This window comes from Phalaenopsis equestris, unplaced genomic scaffold, assembly GCF_001263595.1.
Source record: "Phalaenopsis equestris unplaced genomic scaffold, ASM126359v1 Scaffold000134, whole genome shotgun sequence".
Classification (NCBI taxonomy): Eukaryota; Viridiplantae; Streptophyta; class Magnoliopsida; order Asparagales; family Orchidaceae; genus Phalaenopsis; species Phalaenopsis equestris.
The window spans coordinates 3,918,036-3,928,060 of record NW_018164576.1 but is presented as its reverse complement, the minus strand read 5'-3'; positions in this window follow the sequence as shown (position 1 = coordinate 3,928,060).

The following is a 10,025-nucleotide window of genomic DNA, read 5'->3' as shown; positions in this document are numbered from 1 at the left end:
TATATATATATATATATATATATATATATGCGGTACTTTTTTAAGAATATAGCTAGCTTTGTTGGCGGGCATTCAGGTTACATATGCAAATCAAAGAAAAACTTATTTTGGTGGGCTGGCTGGACCCACGGTCAGGCCATTGGGAATGGAAGCGGAGCGGGCAAGAGTGATGGTTGGAGTAAAATTCGGAGTAAAATTCGGCTTGATAACTATTTTTTTTGTTTTTATTTTTTTTAATGACTGAAATTCTGGTTTTATCCTTTCCTTTTTTTCTAATAAAATGAGGAAAAGGGAAGGTCATGGATAGAAGCCAGAGGAGAATTAATGCAAATTTAAGTTAGTTTTATTATTACTATTATTTTAATGGATTGCATTAATTTTCAGTCATAAATATTAACGATTTATGAGCCTATAAATAGAAAAAGTTCTTTGCATTACTTTCAAGAGGAATGAGGAGAGATTCAACTTCTCCAATATTGAAGAAGAAATTTTTGAAGTGATTCATGTTCCACCAATTAAGAAATTGCTTAAGACATTTTAACTTATGTCATAATCACATAAAATCACCAAGGTCATTAGAAGGGGCAAGCGGAGCATTCTAGTTATCAGCAATAATGTTAAGAAAATTGGGAAATTGAAACCACATGTTTTGAAAATGAAAATACCTCGGATAGGAATTCATCGGAGGACTTAGAGAAAGAAATAAAGGAGAATGATCAGATTGAGACATGCTCAAGTGTAGTTTTATGATGATTATTAATCAAAATGATTGTTAAAAAGAAAACTACCCAACCTTTCACATAATCTAGTATTAGACCATGTAAAAGCAGAGCCAGTAAAACCAATATTAGTCAAATTACAATCTAGGATAACAACATTGAACTTCTCCATAGCTCTAAAGGAGGGAATATTACCATCACGCTTTTCAGATGGGAAAGAAATGCAATTGAAATCCCCTCAACACGCCAAGGATCATTCATATTACTAGAAATATCTCTCAAAATCTGCCACAAAATGAGCTTATTATAACAACAACTAGCATAAATAAAAGAACATGGAAAATAGAAATAATTTTAGTGTGAATAACATGTTGATGATTCACTAGAATTTCAACATCAATACTATCCTACCAAAATAGGCAGAGTTTACTAAAACAATTCGTAAAACTATTTACAAATCCCAAAAGAGAAGCAATTCCTTCAAATTGCTAAGAGCAATCATAGATTCTATAATAACAACAATAGAGAAACCAAAAATTCTACAAAATTTTTTTACCCTCTTTTGAGAGGCAGTAGCACCAATACCCCTTATTTTACAAAAAAAGAGCTTTAAACATTACAAGGAAATTGAGAGGGAGTTAGAAGAATGACGAGTAACCTGTGACAAAGTTAGCCCATTAGCTTTACTATTTCTTTTTTTTTTCTTTTTGAAACAGCACGTAAACCATCTATATCCTCACAATTGGGATTATGAATGGAAATGTGCTTCTATAAAGCTCATCAGTAGCAGAAGGTAGCAATTCCCATTCCACCTTATCCGAAAAAGAAGCATCCATATAATCTTGATTCATAAGAGGGGAATAAGAAATAAATTCCATATTGGTCGGCATAATAACCTTAGCATTTGGAGTGACGATATTTATTAAGTTAATCTCACTAGGAACCACATTCGCCCCAATATCACAATGTTCATTGATAAGAGTTATTGAATGTGTTCTTAAAGGAACTTTAGGCACACTGTCATTCAAATTACCCACATCAATAAGATTAGTCAAACTAGTTTTAGGGGGAAATTGGGAATCTGTCACAAATTCATTTTGCATACCATTATTAACGAAGCTTCATGCCCATTCAAAGAAAGACCCTCCAAGGGAGAATTCGTTAGTCGATTGAGATTGGGATGTAAAGAAAATCATTGTTCCTCATTATACCCATGTAACTTACAATGATTGCAAAACAAATAAATATTTTCATAAACTATTTTTTGAAAATAACCATTTTTCTATCAGCCAAGTCAAATTTCATCCATCAATTTTTTAGAAATATCAACCTCCATAAGAACCCTTGCTACCGAAGGCCTGAACAATGAGGCCATGACCTGATCATTGTGCAATGGACGACCTGAACACTTACAATGATTGCAAAACAAATAAATATTTTCATAAACTATTTTTTGAAAATAACCATTTTTCTATCAGCCAAGCCAAATTTAGTCCATCAATTTTTTAGAAATATCAACCTCCATAATAACCCTTGCTACCGAAGGCCTGGACAATGAGGCCATGACCTGATCATTGTGCAATGGACGACCCACCAAAGAGGCGGCGACATGGAGAACAATACCGTTAACCAACTGGAGCCTAATGTCACAGATTAACTTTCCCCAAGTCATCCGTTTGGCTATAGCGCTCTCCTTTAGCACTAAATCAACCTAATATCCCTCACAACACTTGAACTTGTAAGCACAACACACTCTATAAAGAAGATTAAGGAGAAGTTTTGGAGAAAAGAACACTTCACTAAGAAAGAACATTTACAACATTTGAAAGTGTGGAAGCTTGGATGCTTTCTTAGGTGATTACAAAAGAGGGGAGGGGCTCTTATTCATAGCCCACTCCAAGCCCAAGGGAATATTCTAGAATACATTAAAATAGCCTAGTTTCTAGAGTGTTTTCCATTATTCATGTATACATACATAGCCCTAGAACATTCTAGGTTATTCTTGAGTTCACCTTGGAGCCTTTCCTTTGCATCTTCTATAGAATTGGGTGAAATCTTCTAGAACCTCTTGGTTGGTTCTCTACATTCTAGCCGTCCCTAGAATCTTCCGTCCCATGCTTGCTTTGCTAATTTCTTGAATTTGGCAGAGCGTGACACTCTCTCCCACTTAAGCTTGCAAAGCCCTTATTTTGACTTACCTTTGACACTCGACCCTGCTTCCTTTGTTTGCCCTAGAAAAACTTGGGTTTTTCCTTGGTCGTATGGGGGAGGGTTGTCTTGCAGGGAGACTCATGGCTGGTGACTTAGTCCTTATCTCCATCCTCATCAAATGATTCTTATCCTTCCTTAGTGGTAGTTTTTGAAGAACCTCCACCACTTCCCTTTAGAAGGATTTTTGGGTCTCCACCACTTCCCTTGCCAAGTGACTCCCCTTATCTTGTGGAATGCCCTCCTTGAATTGAATGGCTGATAGCATGTTGCATTCCTACTTGTTAGCCCTTATTGTCGGTACTAAGCAAGCTTAGTTGTTTTACTGATGCACATGTTATTGGCAAAGGGCATTAGGAATGCTCTTGCTTGATCCAAGAAGTTCATCCCAAGGACAATTTTAAAATCATTCATTGGAACAACATAGAAGTCTAAGATACCTGACCATGTTCCAATGCTAGTCTTTACTCCTCTAACTATTTTGTGGATTGGTCTTGTTGTTAAATTTACGACTTTGATGAGCCTCTTCCTTTATTCATCCGCAAACCCAACTTCTTTGTTTCTTCCATGGAGATGAATTTGTGAGAAGTACTCGTGTCCACCATTCCCCAAGTGGTCTTCTCTTTTATTACCATCTCCACAAAGAGTAACCCATTTGATTGTGGTCTTGTTGGAGCTTGCATCCCAATCAGTAATTGTATGACCCTAACTTGTGCAACCATATCGATTGCCTCTTCCTATTGATGACTTGTAAGGAGAGAATTCAAAGTCTTCTTTTGAGGACAATCCCTCGCCCAATGAGGTCCTCCACAAAGGAAACAGTTGTTATGTGGTCTGGTTTTGTCCATAGACTTCCCCTTGTCCTTTGCCTTGGATGTGGTCAATTCACGACGACTCTCTTTCTCGTGTTATCCTTTTCTTCCCCACTTATGACATAGTTGCTCTCCTTTTCCTTTGGCTTTGTGGACTCCTTTGTATAGTCGACCAAGATTTCCGCAACGACGATGACAATAGCAAGATCTTGTACTCCATGCTTCCTGAGCTTGGTTTTCAACCACTGTTGTAGTCGATCCATAAAGTTGGACAGAGCATCCCTGTCTGACATGTCAAGGATTTGAAGGACTAGGCTAGTGAATTATGTAATATATTCTCGAATAAAAAATCCATGCTTGAGCCTTTGTAGTCGGGCTCTAGCCTCATCCTCTGTGTTTTCTGGGTAGATCTGCTGCTTAAGCTTCCTCTTAAAGTCACTGAAGGTAGATATGGTGCACATACCTTTCTCAATATCTCCACGTCTTCTCCTCCACCATTGCATAGTGATGCCTGAGAGATATAAAGTAGCTAAGTGTATTCTTGCCTCATCACTGTAATCCCCATTAATCCAAAATTTTACTACATTCCCTATAAGAAGTTGTCCACTACCTTTGCATCGCGAGCTCCTCCAAAACTCTTTGGTTTTGGAACTTCAATTCTCTTGGCTTCAAGAGTATGATTGTTGGTGGGTGTCGCTAGTGCTCTTTTGCATAGTGAGATATCCCCACACATTTTCTCCAAACTAGCATGTATGTCTCTCATCTCTTCTTCATGGGCTCTTCGTACTTGTTGGAGCTCCTCTATCAAGTCCTCCAACATCTTAGCCATTTGGTCCTTTAAGGAATCTTCCAACTGGAGCATCATACCTCTGGTTGTTGAATGGATGGTGATATCCTCCTCCCCGAGTCTATCAACCCTTTGGCCAAAATCCTTTATTTGGGCCTCCGTGCCATTCATTGCCTCCTTCACCCGAGCAATGCGCAAATCAAAGCCATGCATGATCTCTTTAGACCTCCCATGTGGTTTGGATGCAACTGGATCTCATTGCTCCTGATGACTTCACCCTTGTTGAGACGTTTCCATATTAGTGGCTTCGGACTCCACAACGTGCTCTTTAACGCTCTTTGCCATTCCTTTGAATCGGGCTCTGATTCTAACTGTCACGGACTAACTTTCCCCAAGTCACCCGTGTGGCTTTAGCGCTCTCTGTTAGCACTAAATTAGCTTAATATCCCTCACAACACTTGGACTTGTAAGCATAAAACACTCTATGAAGAAGAGTGGGGAGAAATATTGGAGAAAAGAACACTTCACTAAGAAAGAACAATTACAACACTTAAAAGATTGGAAGCTTGGATGCTTTCTTAGGAGATTACAAATGAGGAGATTGGCTCTTATATATAGCCCCCTTCAAGCCCAAGGGAACATTCTAGAATACATTAGAATAGCCTAGTTTGTAGAGTGTTTTCCATTATTTATGTATACATACATAGCCTTAGAATATTATAGGTTATTCTTGAGTTCTCCATAGAGCCTTTCCTCTTGATCTTTTCTAGAATTGGGTGGAATCTTCTAGAATCCGTTGGATGACTCTCTACATTCTAGCATTCTCTTGAATCTTCCGTCCCATGCTTGCTTTGTTAATTTATTGAATATGGCAGAGCAAAATATAATGTCAATTCAAAATATAGTAACAATGATGGATTCCTCATTAATGTCAAAATAGGGAGTCCAATTTAATAACCTCATTTGACAGTTCAAAATATAGTAACCATGACGAGCAAGAATACTATTGTAATCCATGTCATTTTCAAGTTTAATAGAAACATGTCACTGATCCAACAAGCCAACATAGAAACTCCCAACCAATTTAAAGCAAAGAGAAATTTACTGATATGCTCAATGGAGAGTCTCCAAAAGGAGAGCTTACCAATGAGTGTGAAAGCAAAGGGGGCGGCCAAAGCATCAATAGTTTCATTGTCCATCAATAAAGTTGGGTTTGGCTGACCTTGGAGGGATGAAGCCTTAGGGGAAAGAGACAGGGGATTAGAAGACTTACCTGCAACTACTTCACAAAAGGAAAAAGAAGCCTGGAGGAGGTGACGACGGCCGACCGAAATAACTTAGAGAAGAGGATGCCATCAAAACAAACCCCCAAAAATGACACCCAAGCAAAGCCACATACAGAAGAGTGGTACTTCCCCAAAGATTTTCGATAGAAGCCAAGCAACATGGAAGTTTCGGTGTTGTTGAGGGTCGCTGGGGTCGAGGGAGGCCTCCGGCAAAAAGGGCGGCCGACAGCACAGAAAATCTGGTGAAGCCGAGAGGCAAGGAGGCGACACGGGTCAAAGAGGTCGGGAGGGACGGTGTCGGGGAGGAGATTAGCAAGCTGGGTCTGCCAGCGAGGCTCGTCGATGGCGAGAGAGAGGAAAAATCAAAGTAAGCGAGGATCTTGCATGCGAGGGAGGAGGCGAATTTGTTAGAAATAAAATATTTGATGTGTTATTTAAAACATCAATGCACTATTTTGGAAGACCAAATAATCTTCAAATCATAAGTTTTCATAGTTAAAATGAGCATCTCGTTGAGAAAGATCAAATCGATATAAGATTACTAAATTCGGAGGTCTTAGTTGAAAAAATAAAATAAAATAAAATAGTTATCAAAGTATTTTAATGCTCAAACAATCTTTAATGGTTAAGTAATTTATCATAATTAGAGTAAGTGCTTGGATTAGAAAAATAATAGTCAATCAAAAAAATAATAAAAGCACCTCATTTACACATAAAAGAAACCTAAAATTAGATAGAGCTTAGAAATCCAAAAATACTCCAAAATCATTTCATATGTTAAGCACCAATGATAATTAATAGCTCTATCATCGCCTAACAATTTTCTCGTAACTGAGCATCATCTTTTGCCAGCTAATGCCAACATCCGCTATCAGTTAATTGTATTCTTCAAATGCTGACATCAGCACTCACTTAAAAGATCATCTCTTGATCGATTCTGCCCACATTCAATTGAGATGAACGATCACTCTTGTTTGACAATTATTGTCACTCATTGACTATATTCAACAATTGTTATGATTCATTATTTCTCCTTTATTTGTGATATCTAGTTTTCTCTAATATTTATCTATGCAATTAAAATATTATATTTTGGTTATAATATTACTATTTATATACCACTACCATATAAATAAAATTGAGTTTAAGTAAATTTAAAATACAAATTGTCATAATGCTATTTTTTAATAATTATTAACAAAATGATTATACGTGTGCGCTGCACCACAATTTGTCTCTTTGGCTAAACTGCTGAAATCTATATTTTCACACCGGTCATGACTAGATACAATGGTAGCAGCTCTGACGGTCTGACATTTTTAAATAAAAAAATTGTAATAGCCACCACAGTTTTTGAACATTGAATTATTATTCAATGATTTCACAACTATTTTTTAATAAACTGCAGTTAACCCAAACATATCTCAATCATTACGCTATTTCAATCATCTAAACTTCAAAGGTAAACAAAAAAAGAATTCTCTAATGATTTATTTTGCTTTTATGGCCATCTAGAGAACCAATGATTTAACCAAAAGGAAAATTGGATTCTCTAAGAATGATTTTGAATGGGGGAAATATATTTTAAAGTAATTATAATTTAAAAGTATCCATTTTAGAAATTTATTATATACCCTTCTTAAATTGCAAACAAAAAAAATAATTCATTAAAATAATATTTGATTGCCTATCACTAATCATTAAGATTGTATTTAACAATCAAAATAGTCCCCAACTATTTATATGTGGTCATTTTAGTCTCAAAGTTTATAGAAGTGTCAAAGTAGTCACCGACCATTTATAAACTGAGCTATAATAGTTTTTTATTGGGACTTTCAGCCTCAATTTAAAGAGTTTAGGGACTACTTTGATAGTTTATAAACTCGTGTAGCAAAATAACCTCATGTAAATAGTTGAGGACTATTTTGACATTTTACTAGTTTATATTCAAAATCATAAAATCATTCTGATTTTATAGATAAAATCTCTACTGTGCGAAAGAGACAAAGCAATCCAAATTTAATAGCCTCAGATGTACAATTAGCTAGTTGTGGGCCATTGGAACACGATAACATATAATAGTTACCAAGAAGTATTGGAAACGTGCAATAGCTTAGGACTGTGATTTAAATTTCTAAAATATTAGTAAAATAAATAAATATTATTTGGAATCATAATAGATATTAAAATTATAGTTGAAATTGCTAAGTACAAATGAACTAATATTAATATCAAACAAAGTATTATTAACACATAATTGAGAACCACATATATATCTATATATATATATATATATATATATATTCTATGCATAAAAAATGTGCATTTTATCTTTTAGAAATTTTAAAAAGTTATGTATTTGTTGTGATATTAAAATCTTGATGGTTAAAATGTCGAAAATAAAGTTTAGTTATGATATGTAAATACGAAGGAATTGGATGATATATATGTAAATGGCCTATTTAATTATCCCTAAGAAAATAAAGAATTTTAGTTACATATCATACTATTTTTATTTATTTGCATGTCTAACACCTAAAGTTTGATGATTACATTTATAATGTTAACATGATCACCAGAAATAAATCAATGACATTAATTGTCCTGATATGATGTAACTGCCCAAATATGATGTAATTAAAACTGATTCCATATGCTGATGTCTATGCTTGTTCTTAATTTATTTTCTTCTCTATTCAAAATCTTAGATTACTTGTATAAACATGACACTTCTTTGTCCAATTGGAAGACAAGAGGAGAAATACAAATTCTTTTTTTTTTAATATATAATATTTTAATGCTGAATATGATATATCTATACATGAAAACATGTATTTCAAATTAAGTAATTATAATAATAATGTTTTTTTTTTTTTTTGAATTTGATGTTAAGTATTTTAATAGTATCATATAAATATGAATTTTACATTTTAGATATGAAAAAATTAAATATTGTGTGGTATGTATGTTGCCCCCCAAAAAAATAATGACTAATAAACTTCATTTTTCATGCGTGATGGAGATTTGTTGATGGCATGTTAATTTTTTTAAAAATATATATATGTAATTTACAACCATACCACTTAATTCAAATGTTTTCACATGTCTCATACTTAAAACTTAAATGTATATATATATATATATAATATAAAGAATTCTCCCAAACACTCATCCCACCCTATCTATCTAATATATATATATATATATATATATATATATATGTCGCATTAACTAAATAAAATAAATGTATTTCACCATTAGGTATTAGATATATAAATACATAAGCAATGCATAGCATGTATATACATGCCCCTTAATATTACAAAAAGGAACATTAAATAGAGATTGTGATGTAATATATATATATATATATATATATAGAATATGTCAAACCTCACTAAATCAATTCAATAAGTACTAAAAAGTCCATTGCAAAATATAAAAAGAATATTTTAAAAAATAAAATATATTTTATTTAGTGTAATATTTTGAAAAGATTCATATCATAATTTTTCGACAAAATTTTTAGGATGATTGTTCACTATCTAACATAAGTCCACTTTTCACATCTCGTGAATGAGTGATTTTAGAGTTGAGACAAAATGCAAAACGAATATATCGGTGAAAGGGTTGGAGTAGATTCAGTGCAGACAAGATTAGAGTGAGTCGTTTTAGATGGTTTCATCACATTAAATTTTGACCATCTAATGTTCCTATTAGAAGAGTAGATGTTTTAGATTTGACATGTTAAAAAAAAGATAGAGATAGGCCTAAACATATTTGATCATATTTTATATATAAAAAAAACTTAATTTATTAAAATTAAATGAAAATATGATAAGGAGATATATGACATTATAGAAAAAGAAAAATTATGTAACAGACCCCACCACATTCTAATAATTGAATTCAAAAGTGACGACTTTTATTTCTGTCAACCACAACATTAAAAAAATAGGGTTTTTACATACGTAGCATTTAAAATTTTCATTATTACAAATATCATATGAAAAGTAGCATTATTATTTTCTAAAAAATCTTCAACTGCAAAGTACCTTTTTCTTAAGGCTGTAAACGAGTCGAGCTTGAGCGAGCTCAGGTTTGGCTCGTGTTCGGCTCGTGAACAGTGTGTTTGTGTTCGGTTTGATTTAAATATTCGTGTTTGTGTTCGGCTCAAAATTGGCTCGTTAAAATTTAATTGAAAAAAAAAGAT